Below are 23,333 nucleotides of genomic sequence, written 5' to 3'. Positions count from 1 at the left end.
ATAAGGATTCTCTTAGTATTTTTAATCTACCAAAGGAAAAAGGGATGACAAAAATCTAGTTGCAGTTGTATCTATTCCTAACTCTGTTAACTTAGTTATATTAGTAATCTTGCCTTAAAAAAAAAAAAAAAAAAAAAATATATATATATATATATATATATATATATATAGTCAGTGGTCTTCCATCTGTAAAATAAGAATAATTCTTACTACCAAATTTACATTTAGTTGATATAAATAAGTTTTAAAAATTATATTTACTGCAGGTATAATGTAAGTACATGTTTTTACTTGTCAGGAGAAATTGTGGCCACCAGTGATCCTTGATTTTTTTTTTTTTTTCCTCAGACAACAGAGATTTTGCCTTCACAAATAGTTTATGGTCCTCCAGCATCTTTCCCTTATACCCAAGGGAAAATATTTTGGCTTCATCTGGTAAAAACAGATTATGTAGTTAAATTACAGGTACATAGTCAGATACCCAGTTATAATTTGAGTTGATTCTTGAACACAGGCTTCACACAATGTGACCAATGACACTACTCCCAAGGACCCTGCTTCATATTACTCTTAAAGCTGGAGTTCCCGATCTCTGATTCTGTATTTAAAAAAAAAAAAGAAAGAAAAAAAAAAAGGTTGTTAACCTAAGTTAAGTTTTGACCGACAACTGAAACCAGAAACATCCCTAATTAGATTCTGGAGAGGAAGCAGGAAACCACCTAGAGCCAAAGAGAACAAAAATTATCCCTTAAGGACTTTATCTTGGGCTTTTACACACATGTGACCATGTGGAACCACATATAAATTTATGAGGTAGATAAACATACATTTAGTAATTAGATCAATTTACATGTGCTTATTATTATTATATTGTTATTATTAGTGTTAATAATTATATTTTTTTTAGGAAGCATCATTATTAAGTCGTTGTCAGAGCTCTCTCGATTTCTTGGAAACCATGCTTCCAGTTAAAATTTCAAAGGGCATTTTTCTACAACATAGCTCCATCATTGCCGAGTATCTTCATACCAAAACAATTGATGGGATTTTCTTTTATCCAAGGCTTTAAATGTGAGTTTATTTCCTACCCATCCCTCCTTACATACACAAACACTACCCAGTAAATAAATAACCTAAGATTTCCAAGTATCTCAGTGGGCATTTACACTTGCAGATCTAGTCCAATACCTCAATACCCTGAACTTACTTGCCAAGAGCTATGTATGTTGGTAAGAATCTATCAATTACTAAGAAACCCTAAGTAATTTCTTACTAATGAGATTGATTTCCTTAAATAAATCATATATAGTAAATATCCATCATAAAACTATTAGGAAATAATCTGAAATGCCATTAGATTTTATGGAACCATTCAATTAAGAAAATATAAAAAGCATAAGTTAAGATAGCTGTATTTTATTTTTTGTTTAAAAAATTTTTTTTAATGTTTATTCAAACATTAAAGTGGGGGAGGGGCATAGAGAGAGGGGGACAGAGGATCTGATGTAGGCTCTGTGCTGACAGCAGAGAGCCCAATGGGCTTGAACTCACGAACTGTGAGGTCATGACCTGAGCCAAAGTCAAGATGCCTAATCGACTGAGCCGCCCAGGTGCCCCAAGCTAACTGTCACTTAAAATTACACTCAAAAAAAGAGAAATACACCAGGAGTTGTTTTGTAAACTTCATTCTCTTCAAATATTTACGCGGTTTACAGTGATGTGTCACATATCGGTTCCTTGCAGCCTTTTTTCATTTTGATCTTCTTTTGTATCAGATAACTGGGTTTTCAGGCATGTGAATCGTGGTTGTGTAATCCGTAGTGGGAAAAATACCTGTCATTGAGATCAAGTTCACATAAATGAAGTATTAGTGGACCAAATTGTCTTGATATGAACATAACATTCTCCTTTATGTGGCGATGATGCTCTGCTCCAGTGGCACGTAGGCAAACTTCTTTCCTGATGCTGGACTGCCCCAAAGGTAGCAATCAGGATTAAAGTCCAGATGTTCTACCCATAAGTGTGTAAGTCTTTGATTGGCAGTGGGAGGAGCACACACCTGATGTCCTGGAGGAGTGATACACCCTGCTGTAGCTGGAGGGTTTGGGCCATTCTCATCATGTTCATTATAGGAGGTCAAAGTCTTGATGGTTCTGTTACACAGTTATCAAGGAAATTTAGATCCTTCAGCTGGTCACAAATTAAAGGAGTCAGATCTTCGCAGACTGTTTTCTGTTCCAATTTACACGGTTTCGTGTGGCCAAAAAGAAGCCCGTCCAGGCGTAGTGATTGAGGATGTATGCTGCCCTGCCAAGAGCAGTCCAAGAAACATGGCTGCCGTTTCCTCATCTGTCAGATGATGTCCATCCTTGTAAGTAGAATCTACTAAAGTTTGGAGAATTCTTTTGACTATCTGTGTTCTTGGATTGCTTTATAGAAAATCTTCTTGACCGCTTGAACTCTGTCCCTGTGTCTGAAACTAGGCAAAGGGAGCCAACCTGGCCGTAGCCAAGCTACGTGGCTAAAACTTCGATCCAAATCTGCATACAGTTGTGCCACTGTGTCATTGAGTTGACTTCTGATTTTCTTTCCATGTAAGCAATGGCTGGCTATTGAAATTATGAGCTCAGAAAGCGCTTCAAATAAGTTTTTCTCTTCACTTTCTCCTCAACTTTGAAAGTATTCTGGGACATTTCGGTGGCTCAGTTGATTGAGTGTCCGACACTTGATTTTGGCTCAGGGCATGATCTCACAGTTCATGGGTTCAAGTCTCGCATCTGGCTCTGTGCTGACATCCTGGAACCTGCTTGGGATTCTCTCTCTCCCGCACGCTCTTTCAGTTATAGAAATGTGCTTTCTAAAGTCGGCTATGTTAAGGCGAGTTTTTAACATTTTCTTCTCCAAAAAAGAGTTAGGATTAGGCACATCACATGCAACTCCCGTCCCCAACACAGGTTTGTCAGACATCTGTAGATACTCTTTGCATTCAGGGTTTCATTTTTACTATGAAAAACCAGTACGGCAGCACCATTCCCCAGAAGGTAAGTAAATGTCTTGCCCACTGTGTTAAAACTAAATACAGGTCCATACTTCTCATGCATTTTCTAGGAATTCAGTTGGAATTCTCCCAAATGCTATGGCATGTCCAAGGAATGGAATTGTAGAGAAAACATATGGGGGACTTTTCGCCCTGGCAGGCAGGGGGGCCAGGTGGCCTACTGCAAGGCAGGACAGGTAGACTAGGCCAAGGGTGAAGTGCAGGCAATTAGCGTGGATAGGAAGTTGTCACCAGTTGGTCACCCTCTCCGTAGCCTGCCCCAGCACCGACTCACCCACCTGCAGTAAACCCAGCGACATTATCACGGCCCTGCGGCAGTCACTACAGTTTGCTGGAGAAGCTGGAGGCTGAGGTTGCTGCCACTCTTCCAAATCCACAGAGCTAGAGAAAACAGCAGTTGGGTGTCTGGAGGCGGCCTTGACCTCCAGTTCTGATTTTTTATTTAAAAAAAAAAACAACTTTTTTTTTAAGTTTATTTATTTTTGAGAGAGACAGAGACAGCATGAGTGGGAAAGGGGAAGAGAGAGAGGGAGACAATCCCAAGCAGTTTCCGCCTTGTCAGTGCAGAACCCGATGTGGGGCTGGAGCCCACAAAACCATGAGATCATGACCTGAGCCGAAACCACGAGTGGGATGCTTAACCGACTGAGCTACCCAGGTACCCCCCCGCCAAAAAAAATTTTTTTTTAAGTTACATTTCCATATTTACAGGAGAAAAGTCCTAAGGCTAATTTGGTGAGAATGCTGTAGTTTTGATGGATCTTTTGGGGAGCATTTTTTTATTTCTATACCCTGAAAACCTTAAGCTCTGTGGCTCTGTGGTGTGTGAGAGGAAGGGATAAATTGAGAAACAGGACTTAGTAGATCCTCAGTAGGTTTACAATGTTAGAAGGAGCCCTAAGTCCCTCTAGTTTATTTATTCACCCTGTTCAGGAGACTTCTGTAGATAATGGCCAAGTTTATTTAAACTATTTAAATACTATGCTCTCTCCTCCACCTCCTTCTTTTTTAGAACTGCATATAGCTCTGCCTGGATCTTTTTGTTTTTTCTTTAGAAAAAGAGCTTTATTGCCTCTCATGATAAATAGTCACCACCCCGGATAGCACAGGTCTCCGGTAAACAATGTGACTTCTAAATGTGTCTCCTAAATGTGACTTCTCTGTCAAATGAAAGCAACAGCCAACCCTTGTGAGTTCTTGAGGGTTTCATGATCATGCTTCCCCTGCCACTTTATCTTGTTATTATCATTTGTTTTTACTATTTATTTTTTGTGCCTGTATCTTAACAGGAAATGAATACTACATAGAATAAAGTTTGTTAACTTATATGTGCCTGACTCATGGATAGAGCTTAGATTTTTGGCAGCATTAAAAGTCTTAGTGTGGTAGGCAGAATAACGGCTTCCCAAAGATGTCAATGTCTTTATCCCGGGAGACTGCATATGTTATGCTACATTGCAAGGAGGCATTAAAATAGCAGACGGAATTAAGTTTGCTAACCAGCTGACTTTAAAATAGGGAGAGAATTTGGGATTCTCTGGATGGACCTAATGCAATCAGAAAGGTTCTTAACGTTGGAAGAAGGAAGCAGAAGAAAAGGTCGTAGTGCTGTGATGTGAAAAGGACTCAAGTCTTCCTTGCTGGCTCTGAGTAGGAGGAATGAGACCATGAGCTGAAGAATGCAGGCATCTTCTAGAAGACAGAAAAGTCAGGGAAATGGATTCTCCCTGGAGCTTCCAGAAAGGAACATGGCCCCACACATTGATTTCATTGCAGGAAGGCCTGCATCAGATTCCTAACCTACAGAACTTCAAGATAATAAATTCGCATTGCTTTAAGCCACTAAATTTGTGGTGATTTGTTACAACAGCAACCGGAAACTAACAGACTGAGTTATCCTCAAAACCTCACTTTGGCCTGTTTCATGCGATGGCAGGATCAAATGTTTTCACACAGAATAGTTACTTTTTCCAAACAAAATTTAAATGCTCTGAGAGTTTACTGTGAAGTAACAATAAGCTAAACTATAAGGTAGCTTTTTTTCAGAAAGAAAAAGTAGAGGGTGGAAAACGAGAAGTCCTCTACAACATCAACACATTGTCTGAAAGTGTTTATATTCACGAAACTTAAAACTGACTCATGAAACTCTATTCTTTTTGGAATACTGTTACCAAGCCATAATTAAAAGAAAAAATGTTAAATTGTTGATACTGGCAGTCATCAGGACTCTTGTATTTGGTTTTTGGAGTTCTTCATTCAGTACTGGCCGGGAGCTTTGTAGACTAAGGATGAAGTCATTAATGAAATCTCAAACTCATTCTAAACATTGGAGAAGTACAATTTCATTACTTAAGAGTTTCCCTGGCCTACAATGTTGAGCATCACACTTGAGTTAATGTAAGAAAATGTACAGAGAGAGAAGAAATGCTCTGTGACTGGTTTTCATAGTTGAGACCTTGCACAGCCGTGACTGAGAATGCAATTGTGGGCTCCCCCGGGTCCATGGGATCTACCAGCTGGAGGGCAGAGCTCTTTTTGTGCAAAACGTATGAACTAAACACAGGTATAAAAGACAGTAAAAATAGCAACAGATTCTCTAAATAACTCATGCAACTCTACAACAAAAAATAAGTTTTACATGGTTGATGCCAGAAATGACTACCATATAGTAGACTCATAATTATAAACCTACAGGGTACACACACGTGTATTGCTGTTTTAAAATTTGAGATTTGCATGTTACCCATGTAATATCTTTACATATTTATATATTGCTTATTCTACAAAGTTAGCATAACTTGATTCTAATCTTTGATATCATAAGTTTTTCTTAACCTCCAAGAGAAGAAAAATGTAAAAACACACTGAAAGCAGAGTTCAGATAGTCTGTATGGTTTTGACCTTTAGGTGTGTGGTACCAACTGCTATCTACACCTAGGAGTGTATAATGTACTGTATGAGCTCATCAAATTATCCTACTTTGCTGACGGGATCTGTTTTTAAAAAGAAATGTTGTACTTAATGCCACTAGACAATTACTAAAAAATAGTGTTATTGAAGCTTTATTGTCCTGGAAACTCTTTCTGTTGGATAAAAGAAGAGTTTAAAGAAAAGATTTTTTTTTCTCAGAATTTCAGTCTAGTGTGCCGCCCAGGCCTCTCAACACAGCTTTGAACTTGGAGTCTAAAAAAACGTTTGATCTTCTTTGTCTTTCAACTTGACAAAACGTCCTTCTTCTTTGAAATCCCCATTTTATGTGTGCTTGTCAGTGTGTTTTAGAAATGAAAAGCTCTTGGGGGTAAGGTACGAGTCTTTTTTGTTTAACCTTTGAACGTCCTCCTAAGCGCCTGCTCTACCAGTTGGCATTCCAAAAATATTGCTCATTAAAATTCTCATTCTTCCTATAGTGGTTTGGAAATGATAGTAGTAGGTGTTGGATTCAGCTTCTTCACTTAGAGCCTTTTAAAAATAAAAACACTCAAATGTAACATTTCATTCCATTCAACAAATATTCTTAAGGTCCTTCTGCATGGCAATAATTAGTGTTCATTGAAAGATGAACTGACACAGCCAGTATGATCAAGTTGTATGGTTGAAACATAAGAAACTTAAAAGTAACTCATGGATTCAAAAAATTTATTCTTTTACTAGGACCAGAAAATCTAACTTGTTGCCAAATGATGTAACTTGGTCAAATGACTAAACCCCACCAGACATAGAGCCCTATAATAGCTACCCCTCCTTGAATGAAAGGAAAGGAAATATACAGAGAAAAATGCAAAGTTATACTTTATTAATCAGGTGGGGATTTTGCTTTAATTTTATGCAGAACCCTGGTGACCTATAAGCTGAACCCCATGGAAAATTCTTTCCTAACCACTATTGTCCTGAAATGCCCACTCAATGTCTCTCTTCCATGAAAGTAGGGTGTGTGGATAAGGAGTAAAGAAAAGCCAAAATGGGAACCAAGTGATCACGATAGAAAACAACACAGGAAAGAAATATAATTTATTAAAATTTGTCACATGAGTCTACCTAGAATAACAAGGAGAGCCCAGCCATTGTTCTAAATGATCTTCTGCAACTTAAGATAAACTTTTTAGTAGGAGGTATCTGATGTTGCCTTAATTTCTGTTGAAATAAAGTAGAAGGGTGACTATTCTGATTTTAGATTAAACAGCTTAGTCCATCGGCTTTCTGTCTGTCTTGGCAAAAAACCTATTCAGGCTGCAAACTCACCATTAGAAAGAATGTGTTAGTAGCTAAGATAGCCATTAATAAGTAAGAATATAATCATGTCTGGTTCAAATAAATGCATTTGCATAACATTTTAGACTGCATCTTGAATAATAAGGCATTCACTGATAAGATGAGAGACTCTTTTTTTTTTCTTCTCCCTGGCATTTGTCATTTACTCACTTTTCATTTTAAGAAAGCACTTACTGACTCCTCAGCCCGTTGATGTCTTTTAATAGCAGAGTGCAACACTGCTGGTGACCTTCATTTATGTTTCAACCATGAGCCGAGTCTAGAAATAAACATCAGAGCATACTGCTATGTTGGCAAACCACATCACAGAGACACTATTTTTAAGGATAACTAAAGAGTTTTGTTCTTAACAGCTATGGCAAAATAAGGAAAACCAACATGACTGTGGCAGACAGAAAGGCCTGCCACCCACAAGAGGAGGAAAAACTGGATTCCCCCAGGGCTCCGCTGGTCCAGTTTGGGGGTTGCTGGGTGAACCTTGAAGCCTGTGGCAAAAGTGGCTGGTGGAGTGGCAGCCACACATGCAGCTATTGGTAGTAGAGGAGCAAATCCTCAAAGAGAATTTTAGAGTCTGTGATGTCACCCCTCCATCCATTCTTTTTCTTTCTTTTCTTTTCTTTTCTTTTTTTTTTTTTGAGGGAGAGAGAGAGCGTGCACTTGTGAGTGAGTTGGGGAGGGGCAGAGAAAGAGGGAGAGAGAGAGAGAGAGAAAGAGAGAATCCCAAGCAGGCTCCCCACTGTCAGCGTGGAACCGGACGATGGGCTTGAACTCACAAACCATGAGATTATGACCTGAGCTGAAGTCTGATGCTTAACCACCAGGCGCCAACCACCCCGCCTCTTTTTTTTTCTTAGCTATTCTTCTTAATGCCCATCTGGCTTTGCCCACTTCTCAGAGACTGCTTTCGATGGCTGTACCAGTGATCACCAGTGCTGCATCCAAGGATCAGCTCCCGACTTGCTTCCTTAGCCTAGTTTCAGTATTTTACACTGGTGGCTACTATTATTTTCCTCAAACATCTTTCCTTTGGTTTCTGCCATATCACACTCTTCCAGTTTTCCTCTTGCCTCACTCACCATCTGTTCCCCATTCCCCATTCCTGGCCATTCCTCCCCAGTGAGAAGATCAGAAGAAAAAGTATTTAAAATGTATTTTAGCAAGTGAAAAATATATACTTTCAGGAACATTGATAGACTAGCCGGATATATGCTTGCTTGTTAATCTGATTGCACGTATTAACAATCACACATTAATAGAATAACATATTAGTGTAGAGAGATTAATTTTTCCAATCTCACATTTCATGAAAAAATTCTATGCAAAATCTTCACTTGTGGCCTTAAGATCAGTCTCTTACTGTTAGAATCACTTTCAAGTCACTGAATACAGTTTTCCTGAATACATCCATTTAAGATTTAGCCCTTTTGGAATTTTGCATGATATTATCACTGGAAGTGTTATCCCATTAGGGACATTTGTACAACATTATCTGCACAGTGTTAAGACATCTATTTTTTCATTTGTCTTTTAGATACATATTCATGATCCCCACAATGTAATCACTATATTTCTTTAAATAACTTCAATAGGTTTGCTTATAAGGATATCTAACACTTACAATTGTGAGGTCCTACCTTCCATAATACTAAAATTGGTATTTCATTTCTAGGCCTCCATTTTATGGAAAGTGGCTTCCATTAGCATCTAAAACTAGAATTAACTGAAGTCCTTTGTGCCTGGACATAAAATCAATTTCCCTAAATATTACTTTGATTTTTGAGTAGAGTTATCTGTTAATCTGAGTTTTTGGTATCCTTGAGATTTGTTGTCTTTTTATACAGAAATTGTGTTGATTTTTTTTTTCTGTTTATTTATTTTTGAGATAGAGCATGAGCAGGGGAGGGGCAGAGAGAGAGGGAGACACAGAATCCAAAGCAGGCTCCAGGTTCTGAGCTGTCAGCACAGAACCTGATGAGGGGCTCAAACCCACAAACTATGAGATTATGACTGAGCTGAAGTCGGATGCTTAAACGACTGAGCCACCCAGGTGCCCCTGTGTTGATTTCTGGTTTAAAAATGCAATATTTAATATTTTGAGTTATCGTAATGCCTTTTGTTCTTTAAAGTTCAGCCATGTTATATTTTTGTTTTATTTTATTTTATTTTATTTTATTTTATTTTATTTTATTTTATTTTATTTTATTTTATTTTATTTTATTGAGTCCCAGTGGGGGAGGAGGCAGAGGGAGGGAGAGGCGGAGGGAGAGGGAGAGGGAGAGGGAGAGAGAGAGAGAGAGAGAGAGAGAGAATCCCAAGGAGGCTTCGCACTCAGTGTGGAGCCTGTTGTGGGCTTGATACCACAACCTTGGGATGACCTGAGCCAAAATCAAGAGTCAGGCACTCAACAGACTGAGCCATCCAGGCTCCCCTAAAGTTCAGCTTTTAAATCTCTACGTTCTATTTATAAACATAGCAAATGTTTTGAAAAATATTTGTTTCTGTTTATAAGCTTAGTTAATAAAACATTTCAGATGTTTTAAACAGCATTTATAAATTTAATATATTTAATTTCATTTTGTACTACTTTAATTACCTGGCTTTAAAAGATAAACATTCCCAAGTACTAAAAAAATTGTGTAAATCTAACAAAATAAACTTACACATATAACGAATATGTTCTAACATTATAATGTAGTAAAGTGCAAACTCCAAATCCTAAAATATAAACTACTCAGTCATGGATTTTAAGTTGTCACTCAAATAGGTCAAATTTTCTTAATCATTACAGCCACATTATGTCACCATATGTGCAGATTCCCTTTTAAAACAAAAATAATAATACTCTGGTCTTGATTCTCTACTCCTTTTAATCTTAATTTTATATCTTACTGGGATTGAAAAATAAGTGTTTATTTAAGAAGACGGTTACTGAGGTTATTTAAAATACATTCTCATCTGGGTCATATGAACTGGCTGAAACCAGTGTGTTATTTTTGGTAAATGTCTGTTGTCACTTTTTGTCACCAGGATATAATGCAAATAAGTGTCAGACTAGATTCTACCTGCCACACCAATGTCTTTTAGTGAGCAATCACATCACAGTAATGGTATCTGCTCTGTAAGTCTCTTGAAGTCATATTCTTCCTGTTCTTTTTCAACAGCCTCTTATAGCAAGGCTTACCTAAGCAAATTCAGTAATATTCTTGTATCAAGATTTGACCAATCATCTATTGGAGACAGGCAACAAAGAATACTCAGAACCAGCATGTGGACAGAAGGTAATTTCAAGATCCAGCCCAGGGTGCTATATCTAAATGTATAGGTTACAGGGCTCTGGATTTTCAGTGAGCCAAATGTGGGGAAATGTCCCTATAAGATTCTAAACAATCTAAACAATACTCTAAACAGCTCTATACATATCCTGAGTATCACTAATTTTTGCCAATGAGAGGTCTATTTCTTACATGCATTATGTGAATTCTCAAAACCCCAGCTGTTGCTAAGGGCTAAACACAGTTGAAGTGCATTTAGTAGCCACCCAAAGAACGTGAACTTTCCAATTAAATGCTGAATAACCATATTTGAAATGTAATTTTTTTTTATTTTTTTAAATATGTAGTTTTAAGTTTATTATTTTGAGAGAGACAAAGACAGCACGAGTAGGGGAGGGCCAGAGAGAGAGAGGGAGAGAGAGAGAATCCTAAGCAGGCTCTGCACTGTCAGCACAGAGCCTGGTGTGGTGCTTGAACCCATGAAGATGGGAGACCATGACCTGAGCTGCAACCAAGAACTGGACACTTAACCCACCGAGCCACCCAGGCATCCCTGAAATGTAAATTTCTCCTTTAGACAACTGGCCTCTCCTAGATGTAGACTGAAACTAACATAAATTTGCATTACACTGGTTATATTCAACAATTTAAAATAAATTATAAATGTACATACAGTGGTGAAAGAGGCATACTCATTAAGGAAGACAATTACCATCCTAGTTGATTGAGTTTATATATATTCTAGCCATGAAGCTGACTGGATTCTTTTCAGTCACTAAAATGGGCTATACTAAACTTTGTAGTTGCTATCTCAATGACTCTATAAATCAAAGTAGATACATAACCTTGTTTTTTGGATTCATACTATATACCAACCAACCATTGAATTTTGCACCCACCTCTTCAATCTCTCCTTCCTGTGGACTTTCATGTCAGCACAAAAGCACCACATTCATCCATATCCTCAGGCTAAATATTTATGAGTTATTCTGTTTCCTCTCTTTCTCTTTTTCATCCCTCCCATCCTACCCATCACCAAGTTCTGTTGCCTCTGCCTGTAGAACAGATCCTAAATCACCCATCCAAGTCACTATGACCTCTGAGCAGTACGATTTCAACATCCTGGCTTTGCTGCTTCCCCCTTGCCCCTTTATCATCCATTCTTCATGCAATGTTTGGTTAAAACTTAAATTAGATGTTTCTCCTCTGCCCAAAATCCTCTAAAAATTTTTACCACACATAAAATAAAATCCAAAGTCCTTACCTCATCTTATAAAATAGGACCTTTGCAGATTATCTGACCTCATCTTCTAGCCCTTTCCTTACCCAGCTGGAGAGCGTATTTTTTCCTTAAACTTAGCTGATTTCTGCCACAGGACCTTGCCCTAGCTCATCCCTCTGAACAGAGCACCATTTCCTCTTATTGTAGGAAAATTGATTCTTTTGGGATTAGAATTTCAATGTAAGTTTACCTCCTTAGATAAATATCTCCTGCTCATCTAAAATAGACCCTAGTCACTCTTTATCATTTCACACTATTTTAATTCTGTCCATTGCGGTTATCAATATTTACCTTTTGTATGGTCACCATGTTTATTCTCTAATAATACGTGCAAATGATGTTTATTTTGTTCACTACCACATTGCCAGGGCATATGGGATGTGCTGGGCACTCAGTGCACATTTTTGAAAGCATAATCATTCAGAATGTAATCCAGGTCTCAAGATGTCTATTGACAGTCTCTGTTGTGTATCCTATAAGCACCTCATTATTTAACTACTTAATTGCTTTCTTCTGTGGCCCTTGTGACAAAGACCATCAATCATCTGTCAATGCAATTTTTTTTGGATGTCCTCATAGGTTATGGGGCCCAGAAAAGGTTACTCAGAGGCTACATTTGCTTTAGTATTTTATGTTTGCTCGAGTCTACACATTCAATTATTACATGTATTAATATGGCAATTTTAACTGCTTATGTTTATTTTAACTACTTACACTATATTTAAATATCTACATTAAATTTCTTTTAAAGGTACTTCATCTTACTAACAAAATCTTCCCAGGTACTTAATCAATTCTTGTAAATCTAGTAAATAAAACTTATATATATGCTAAATCTTACATTCTTGGCAGTGTTCCAGAATTGTTTATGAAACTAGTAAAATTATCATTTAAAACCCAAAATCTGGGGCACCTGGGTGGCCCAGTAGGTTAAGTATCCAACTCTTGATTTTGGCTCAGGTCATGATCTCAGACTCAGGACATGATCTCATGGCTGTGAGATCGAGCCCTGTGTTGGGCTCTTTGCTGGGCATCGAGCCTGTGTAAGATTTTCTCTCCCTCTCCCTCTCCCTCTCCCTCTGCCCCTTCCCTGCTTGCACGCATGTGTGCTCTCTAAATAAATAGATAAAAATTTAAAAATAAATAAAACCCAAAATCTAAGTATCATTTACACATTTTATGTTAAGAATTACAAAATTAAAGAAGAAAACTTCCCTGAAACCTCAAAAATCTAATAGGCACAGATATTTTTCCTTCACACAAAAATACCAATTTATAGATTTTATTTATTTCATAATTTTGATACATAATCCAAGTCTTCCTGGGGCTGAGAATATAATTATGTAATGCCATACCATTTTGAGGTTACCACCCCAAGCAATTTTTAGGGTTCACTTCTCAGTTGGCTGAGGTTGCATGCCAATAAGCAGTCTGGGCTGGAAGTGAGGTCTTACACTGCAGATGTGCAAGGTGAACTTTTCTTTTTTATACCACCGTATGTCAGACCAAGCTTTCAAGGTGTGATGTTAGTGCCCTCCAGACAGGGCAGGCTTGACGTCGATTCCTTGGATTCTACTTACACATTATCTGGTCTTCACATGTGATGAATTTGCAACACCCTCACAAGATTTGTAGCTAATTTTCTTCTCTGAATAACTTGGATTGTTTCGTTGCCTTCTTAGATATTTGTCATCTGATTGGATCCTGCATATATTTTAAATATTTTTCTCACTCTCTTTCTGCAATCTCAAGATCACTTTTCATCCACCTTTCCCGTAACTTCCATCATGATTTTATCATTGATCTCAAATTTATTCTATCCTTCTCATTATCACTGCCATTGCCTTAGCGCAGGTCGTGATTTTTTTTTTCTCACTTGGACTCTTGTTCTTCTCCACAACTATTCAGTCCCACTTAGTATGCCACACATTTGTCAGAGCAATTTTTCTTAAATGCAAATCTGCTCATATTCTGCTTAAGTTTTTTTTTTTTTTTCATAGTTGTAGGTAACCTTCAGTATTAAGTTTAAAGTTCTTAGCATGGCATTTTCATCCATCCATTTATTTTCCATCCATTTGCTATCCATCAAAGAGATAGCTCCTATTCACTGCTGGATATTATCTCTATCTTATTTTATCTATAAAACCTATTATCTCTATCTTATTTCTATCTACAAAACCTTATTTATCCTTAAATTCTTCTATTCCCCTAGTCTTCCTACCACTCTGCCTTCAGAAAGATAGACCTATGTCCACTTCCTCAAATCTGCTATGATGTCTCCTATCTTGGTTTTCCTCCAGAAGTTCCTTCTTTCCAGAATTCCCCTTCTTCCTTAGTCACTGGACAATGTTATACTCCTTTCTCAAAGTTCAACTCAAGTAACGCTTTCTGTACAGTGTCTTCTGTGACTTGATTCTTCATTTGGGATGAGTTACAACTTTTCTCTGCTTCCATGGACATATTTTAGCATTAATTACAGTGTTGTAACTCATGATTTTGTTGTCCATGTCTTCACATTCATGGAGTTTTTATCTCTATGTCTCAAATGCATAGAAAAAATTAAGCATTCTAAAAACTTTTAATATAAGTGAATTAAATAAATAAATAAATAAATAAATAAGTAAGTGAATAAAAGATGCCCATCTTTCAGATTGAATGTGTTTGGTCCCCAAGCCACTCCTAGGGATTATCTCTGCTACTTGACGGTTCAAGAAGCTCATCTTCAGCCATGGTGTCAGGTTGGGTCTAAATCACTCATTCGAACAAGCAATACATAGTCTGCAAAATCCTGATGGAAAAGTTGTATTTCTTGAGAGCATTTAACATAAGGACCCAAGGTGGGAGACTTCTTCCTTCTTTATCATTTATACACATTCATATCCCCAAAAGAAGGTAATCATTTAGGTAATGCTTTTAAAAGCAACGGCATGCTTTTATTTTTTTTATTTTTTTTTTTTAATTTTTTTTTTTTCAACGTTTATTTATTTTTGGGACAGAGAGAGACAGAGCATGAACGGGGGAGGGGCAGAGAGAGAGGGAGACACAGAATCGGAAACAGGCTCCAGGCTCCGAGCCATCAGCCCAGAGCCTGACGCGGGGCTCGAACTCGCGGACCGCGAGATCGTGACCTGGCTGAAGTCGGACGCTTAACCGACTGCGCCACCCAGGCGCCCCTTTTTTTTTTTTTTTTTTTTAATTTTTTTTTTTAGCAACGGCATGCTTTTAAAAGGAATTTGAGGGGTGGCTGGGTGGCTTAGTTCGTTAAGTGTCAGACTTTGGCTCAGGTCATGATCTCACAGTTTGTGAGTTCGAGCCCCACATCAGGCTGTGTGCTGACAGCTCGGAGACTGGAGCCTGCCTTGGATCCTCTATTTCCCACTCTTTCTGCCCCTCCACCACTTGTGTGCTCTCTCTCTCTTTCTCAAAAATAAATATTAAAAAAAAATTTTTTTAATAAAATTAAAAAACAAAACAGAATATGTTCATGATAGAAAATTTGGGGAAACAGGAGCCTGGGTGGCTCAGTCGTTAAGCGTCCAACTTCAGCTCAGGTCATGATCTCGTGGTTTGTGAGTTTGAGCCCCGCGTCGGGCTCTGTGCTGACAGCTCAGATCCTGTAGCCTGCTTTGGATTCTGTGTCTCCCTCTCTCTCTGCTCCTACCCCACTCACGCTCTGTCTCTCTCTCTCTCAAAAATAAATACACTTTTTTTAAAAAAGTAATTTTATTATCTCAATATGCATACCTAGATACTGTATTTTAGCTTTGTCCATTTTTTTTTTAACTTTGATATATCTTTTAAATGTCTTTTCATCTCTAGGCTCCTCTAGTATCCCTTTTATTTGCTGGTCACTTATCTGTTGAAGAATTAAGGCCATGCGACGTGCAGAATTTCATACCTTCTGGATTTTTCTGATTTTGTATTCTCGGTGAGGCTCTGTGCATTTTTGTGTCTTTGATATTTCCTGAAAATGGAAGCTGGATCCAAAGGCTTGATCCGACTCCTATTTGGTCTCTTTGGCAAGACTGTAGGTGGCTTTATGTTCTCTCACCAGGAAACACATATTATTTTTGGTTGCCTCCCTTTTGGACATGTCAACAGCCATTGATACACAGGGCCTATATCCATTAATTCATTAGACATTGCAATTCTTTTTAATTTATTTGTTTGTTTTCATTTACTGGAATAGTTTCATAAAGAGACACTTCCTCCTTTACAATGGGCTATCCAGTGATACCATTCATATAAGAAATGCATAATAAATGCTTGATTTTTTTCCTTCATTTTCTAGTTTTCAGAACAGATAGTTGATTCCTGTTATCCTTTGAAAATGACCAATTAGTTAATCTTTAAAAAAAAATATTGCTCGTGGAATGGCCACTGTTTCTGGCCAAAAATACTGTTTTTTAAAGATCCAAGTGCTAAGACTACTCAGTTTGTTATCCCTACTGGATAGGGTTAGAAGGATTGGGATAAACTGCTTTCCTCTACCCCAAATTACTTTAGGTAACTGACAATTGGTTGAAAATTTTACACTTCATTTGTGTCTTCTTTTAAAATATGAATGCATTTAGCAACACCATGCCCCACACATCTATCTTCACGGTCATTTCCAACCTGTGCAGGTCAGAGGCTATCAAGTTGAGAGTGAATTTAATGAATAACATAGCCCAGGGTTATCTCAGAGGCTGTCTTAAAACTTGCAGAGCTGTGCTCCTGAGTAAATTTTTTCTGGAAGCCTTGGGGCAATCCCTCCTCAACAAGAACCCTAATATAAATTTGAATTAAGCAAACATATACCATGCGAAAGAAAGTGAGTGTTTAGCGTATCACTTCAGGAACACAAACAAACATGACAGAATGAACAATTCTTTCCACAATCATTTCACAATTTATATGGTTTTTACTAAATAAATCTGTTTTAAAGAAATCAAATTTCTCATTTGAAAGAAATGTAACTTCTCATTTCTTATACAACTGTTATATCCTCGAGGGAAATATAAATATCCAAATGAGAATCCTTTTTTTTAGTAACAGCGGGTACATCGACTTGGGTCATATTGATTCTCAATCAGATGTTGAGATCAGTTGTTGAATGAATACTAGTAGCTATGATTTATTAAGTTCCTACTAGGTGCTGGCTATTGTATACATGTTTTGTTTTGTTTTATGTCTGTTATTCTCACCGTAACCCTGAAATGTATGTAGTCATTTCTCCCTTTTATGGATTAGAAAATGGAGGATGGTGTATTTGAAGAAATATAGCTAGGAATTTTGGATCTGAGAATTCATTCTGGGGCCCTTGGCTTTCAGAGTCCATGTTTTTGTTTTGTTTTGTTTTGTTTTGTTTTGTTTTGTTTTGTTTTAATCTATTTTACCACACAGCTAGCCAGGCTTTGACTACACAAACAGATGAAATTTCATCTCCTTTCATGAGTAGAACATGAATGGTCTTTGTATACAATTTGTTATTAATGTCTCTTCTACCTCCTTTGTACCTTGATAGGAATAAAAAAATAGCTGTCGCATTTCAACAGATTATGAGAGGAATAGATCTTAAATTCTAAGTGGCTAAATAACTTCGAATTAAAAACAGGTCACAAACGTTATCAAGTAGACAGTCGTGCATCTGTTAAATACTGGGCGCTGCAGGAGATACAAAATGAAGAAGGCACGACTCCTGCTCTTTAAGCACAAGATAACCTAGTGAAGAAATACATGTGGACATAAATAACACAAGGTGTTTCCTTGCTGTCAGAAACCCGAGGTAAAAATTGTCGTGCAGAGGCTGTGTGGATTAAAAGGATGTTTATGCTGGCGTTGTGGGGAGGGTTGGGGAGGGGTGGGTGGCCTGTGAAGGATCTTGACTGGATAGACATGGGTGATTTGAGGCTGGGATAGGAGTGTGGGTGAAGGGAGCAAGGTCTCTCCCCTTGGAAGGAATGAGCCATTCAGAGCGTTCAGAGAGGGCCTTAGTTGCAGAGTTGCGCCAGGGAGGAAGATGGTCACAACTGCAGGTGCCAGAGCCTGCGTTGCACCCCTTACTTGGCGCCACCCCTCAAATTTTGGCCTCTTCCTCCATCTCACTCTCAGCAGATACACTTGACCAAATTTAGAGAGAAAAAAAGCAGTCTATATTTTAGTATGACACAAACAAACCTACCTGTATGTGCTTAGTGGCTCCTTCCTCCCAGGGCGGTAGAACAGTTGTTTCTTGTAAGAATAATTCCTCTGCCTGCTTTAAATTCACTTGCCTCTCCTCCTCACCCCCAATCCTCACACCCCTTTTCTCTCTTTTGCTTTCAACCCTCCCTCTCTCAGCTGGATTCTTCTCAGCCCAATTCTTCCCTATTTACTCTTTCCAAATAAAAATGAAAGCTTCACTAGCTTCTTGATCCCTGTCCAGCTCCACCCTCCTGCTCTGCCCTTCAGAACCAAATTACTGGAAACCATTGTCTACAAATCTGTCTTGATGTCCTCATACTCAGTCCTCTCATCTGTGGCTTCCTCAAACATCTCTCCACTGAAATGACTCCACTGAAATGAAATTAAGAGCACTGATGACTTCACTGTTGCTAAGCCCTGTTGATGTTTTCCATTCCCATCTGTACTAGTCAAGGTAGTTAATGCAAACTTGCACAACAGACAAACCTTTAAATATCAGTGGCATAACATAATAAATGTTCCTTTCTCAGTCATGCACAGTCTGATGCTGGTCAGATAGCCCCTTCCGTCCTGTAGCTATGCCATATGGACTGTGTAACTATGTGAAACTTTAGTGGCTTAAAACAACGTCAGTATTTATTTTGTTCATGGGTCTGCAATTTGGACAGGGACTTAGGGATGTAGTTTTTCTCTGTTCCACTCAGCATCTGCAGGAGTAGCTCCAAGGCCAAGGCTGAGGGCTAGACTCATCCAGACATGCACTCCCTCACATGTCTGGAGGTGGGTGCTGGCTGTGGCTGGGAGCTCAGTGGGGCTTTGCTGGGACGCCTACACGTGGCCTTCCCACATGGTTGCTGGACCTCCTCACAGCATCCTCATAGCATGATGTCTTGGGCAGGCATGGCAAGAAAGTGCAAGGCACAGCTGAATGCTCTTTCCTGATCTACTGCTAGGAGTCACGCAGTATCACTTCCACTGAACTCCATTATTATATTATATATTATATATTATAATGTATATATATATATATACACATATATATAATATATGTAGAGAAAGAGAGAGAGAGGGAGAGACAGACAGAAGAGAGAGCAAGTCAGTGAGGAGAAGAGAGAGAGAAGTGAGCTTCATGAACCATGAGATCATGACCTGAGCTGAAGTCAGATGCTTAATCTGACTGAGCCACCCAAGCACCCCACTGCACTGCCTGTAGAAGTGAGTCACTGAGGCTGGCTGCCGCGACTGACTTGACTCCTTCGCAGCATCGATGCATTAACTCTTGCTTCCTTGGATGGAACTTTCTCTTTCCTTCTTTTTTATGACCCACATTCTCCTAGCTCTACTTTTATTTTTTTTTCCTTAGGACAAAACCTCAAATCCACGATGTGGTCTGGACCCACACGCTTTTTCACGCTTCTCTCGCACTGTGTTCTCCTTTGATTTTTCTGTTCCAGCTACATGAGCTGTATTTAGTTTTTTACCTAGACACATCCCTAGCTGTTTTCTCTTCCTGAAATGCTTCCCTTAGCTCTTGTGTGTATTCTACAGGTAGTTTTTCTTGACCTTCAAAATTAGTTCAAATCTATCTATTATATACTCTCTAATACAAGCATATCTGTCTTTCTTCAAAGCATTTATATCAGTTATCAATCTTGATTAATTTCTTATTTATGTCAATCTTCATCTTTATAATATAAGCTCCATGAAAGGGGCCTACCTGTTTTGCTCACCAAATTATCCATACTGTCTACTTAGCACAGTGCCTGGCATATAATAAATATTTGTTGAATAAATGAATATATCACTCAGCCTAGGAATCTTGGGTAGCAAGAAATATAGTCCAACTTTTATCAATAGTTCTTAAATTTGGAAAAGTATATGTGTGCACATGCACGTGTGTGTGTGTGTGTGTGTGTGTGTGTGTGTGTGTATCTGTCCTGACATTTACTATTCAGGGTCAGATATGCTTACCATCCTGCAGTGAACAGAGCAGTGTTGTACGATGAAGAATTACCTGACACCACACACAAATAGTTCCCCTTTCTTACTTTGAGAAATCATAAACCAATGGTTTGACTGAACTTCTAAGCAGGCCTTCTGTATGAGAACAAGCAAATATTAAAATCTGATGGAGATAAACGGAAGTGTTGTGGCATTGAGTGTCTTCACCCCATCTTCTCCATACTGTAGAGAGAATGCCAGATTCCTGGGTCTCCACTTAAGAGCATGAATATAGTAGGAAGTTGTGGCTGTTTGGCCTTGCAGACTATGCAGACCTGTGTACCTCCAGCAAGTAAGTCCACCAAGCCTCTGAAATTTAATAGAGTTGCCTTTGTGTACTGGCAAGGGGACAAGTTCAATGGCTCCAAGCGTCAGTGCTGTACCTGTGAGTGCAGCAACAGACACACAGAAGATTAGCTCTCTTAAATTTGGTTACTGTGACTGAAATGACAAAACAGACAGGATGAAAACTTGACATGATCAAAATGCTTATGGAAGAACTTAAATGCATATTACTAAGTGAGAGAAGCTAATCTGAGCAGGCTACATACTATTTGCTTCCAACTATACGACATTCTGAAAAAGGCAAAGCTATGGAGACAGTGAAAAGATCAGTGGTTGCCAGAGGTGCAAAGAGAGACGAATAGACAGAGCACAGAGGATTTTTGTGGCAGTGAAAATATTTTGTATGATATTATGTATCATAATTTTGTATGTATGATATTGTAGGTATAATATCTTTATATTATAATGATGGATATATGTCATTGTATATTTATCCAAACCCACTGAATGTATGACATCAAGGGTGAACCCTTAGGTAACCTATGGACTTTATATGATTTAATGGATCCTTGGTAACAAATGTACCACTCTGATGAGTGATGTTGACAATAGGAGACGCTATTCATGTGAGGGGCAGGCAGGGCATATAGGGGAAATCTCTGTACCTTCCTTTCAATTTCGATGTAGACCTAAAATTTCCCTTAAAAAAGGATAGGCTTTAAAAGAAATTTTAGGACATTATCCAGTGTAATAAGTGAAGTTAAATACTGGCTAACATTTTTCGCGCCCCTGGGAGTTAACCCTAAGGCTTACAGTGGAGATAATGTCTGTATTCGTTATCTCTTGCTGCATAACAAATTGCCCAAAAACTAGTGGCTTAAAATGAAATATTTACTATCTCTCAGTTTCTTTATCACCAAAATGAGACTGCCGTACTAATTAAAAATGACTAAAAAATTTTGGAACCACACTGAGATGCTCAGAAGGTAGCCCACTGAGAGTAGGTTTCCATAGAGCTGACTTGGTGCAAGTTCCTGGCACATTAAAACCCCAGTAAGTTGAGATGCTTCAAGCAAGCAAGGTATAGAACCATCCTTCTTACAATAAATAACATTATGGCTGTGAAGGTAATGGTAACCATCCAATTAAAGATACACCTTAGTGTCAGAGGCTAAATTTTCCGCATTAATAAATATTCATAAGTCTCAGCTGTGCTGCGTTTTTCTTGACCAGAGTTGTGAGCCCTAGGTAAATTACAGGGCTGTGTGTGCAGGCTCCTGGATCATAGGAACAATTGCAAAGCATGAAGCACCATAGTGAGCTTCTAATGACTGTTATCATCCTGGTTAAATCAAGAAGGAAGTAGAGGAAAATGAACATCCAAATGTTACTCATCAAAAAAATAATTGTGTGTTGTTTTGCAGCAGAAGATGTACAGAAGACAGATGACAAGTTCAAGAGCAGGAGAAAGTGAGGTTTGATTTGAATGTCTCTCTGGGATGGATACTTGTTTAAAAATATTCATGTGTTTGTGGGGCGCCTGGGTGGCGCAGTCGGTTAAGCGTCCGACTTCAGCCAGGTCACGATCTCGCGGTCCGTGAGTTCGAGCCCCGCGTCAGGCTCTGGGCTGATGGCTCGGAGCCTGGAGCCTGTTTCCGATTCTGTGTCTCCCTCTCTCTCTGCCCCTCCCCTGTTCATGCTCTGTCTCTCTCTGTCCCAAAAATAAATAAAAAATGTTGAAAAAAATTAAAAAAAAAAAAATTCATGTGTTTGTATAGGTGGAATTGAGAGAGCTCTTTCAGAATCTAGCAACCAACCCATTTCCTTGTTATTCTTTCAAAGCTGCAGTGTGAGATTTAAAAATTTTATATGATCTTTTCTGTAAAGCAGAACCTTTAAAATTATATCACGTTTGATTTTTTGCAATAAATTGCAAACACTAGAGGCGCCTAGGTGGCTCAGTCAGTTGAGCGTCTGATTTCAGCTCAGGTCATGATCTCACAGTTCATGGGTTCAAGCCCCGCGTCAGGCTCTGTGCTGACAGCCCGGAGCCTGGAGCCTGCTTCAGATTCTCTGTCTCCCTCTCTCTCTGCCCCTCCACTGATCATGCTCTGTCTCTCAAAAATAAATAAACATTGAAAAAAATTTTTTAAAAATTGCAAACACCAGATTAATCAGAGCTTTCATGTCTTATGTAGGCTTTTTGAAAAATGTGGGCAATTTTCTAATGATATTATTTAGATTTTGATAAGCCTTCCACATTTCAGCTCATGCATATTTATTCAAGCATTAAAAATATATAAAGAGTGAAAGCAGCCTTAAGCCATTTTCTTTAGTGTCTTAACTCATACAGAGTCCCAGGGTGATGGCTGGAATCCTGACACCATGAGACATGTGTGGCAGAGGGGACGTGACCTGGGTTTTTAGAGTCAGATAGACCTTAGAGCTGAAATCTTTGATTTCCTCTCTGTGTGAACTTGGAAGGTGATGGTATTTCTTTGAAGATGCAGTTCTCCATCTACAGAGCGGGTACAACCCTTCACGCTTGTGTGGGATCCTATGTTATACATGAGATGCCTGTTTTGTCTCCTCTCATTATGTGCTTTAAAAGTTTGCATAAATATGTAGAACAAAAGGATGAAAAAACTCTAAACCTAAATGCTTGATGCTTCTATAGTTTTATATATTATACTATACATGAAAGGGTATTCTTGTTTGTTTTGTTTTTAATGTAAGTTCTTGCAAATTAATATACCATTCTTTCTTTTTTATTGAGGTGTAATTAACATACAACATTAAATAAGTCTCATGTGTACTACATAATGATTCTATAGTTGTATATTTTGTAAAATGATCACCACTGTAAGTCTAGTTAACATCTATCACCACACATAGTTACAGACTTTTTTCTTTTGATGAGAACTTTAAGATGTAAACTCTCTTAGCAATTTTCAAATATGCAATATAGTATTATTAACTATAATCTTCATTCTGTACATTC

The 23,333-nt window shown here is 38.3% G+C and overlaps 1 pseudogene; it reads right to left on the bottom strand.

Moving 5' to 3' along the window:
• Positions 1-1,750: 1,750 nt before the first annotated feature.
• Positions 1,751-8,434, bottom strand: LOC115513000 (annotated as a pseudogene).
• Between the last annotated feature and the right edge of the window lie 14,899 nt (positions 8,435-23,333).

Source organism: Lynx canadensis, chromosome B1 (genome assembly GCF_007474595.2).
Source record: "Lynx canadensis isolate LIC74 chromosome B1, mLynCan4.pri.v2, whole genome shotgun sequence".
NCBI lineage: Eukaryota > Metazoa > Chordata > Mammalia > Carnivora > Felidae > Lynx > Lynx canadensis.
Note: the sequence above shows the minus strand (reverse complement) of the source record. Positions and strands in the feature narration are given on the sequence as shown.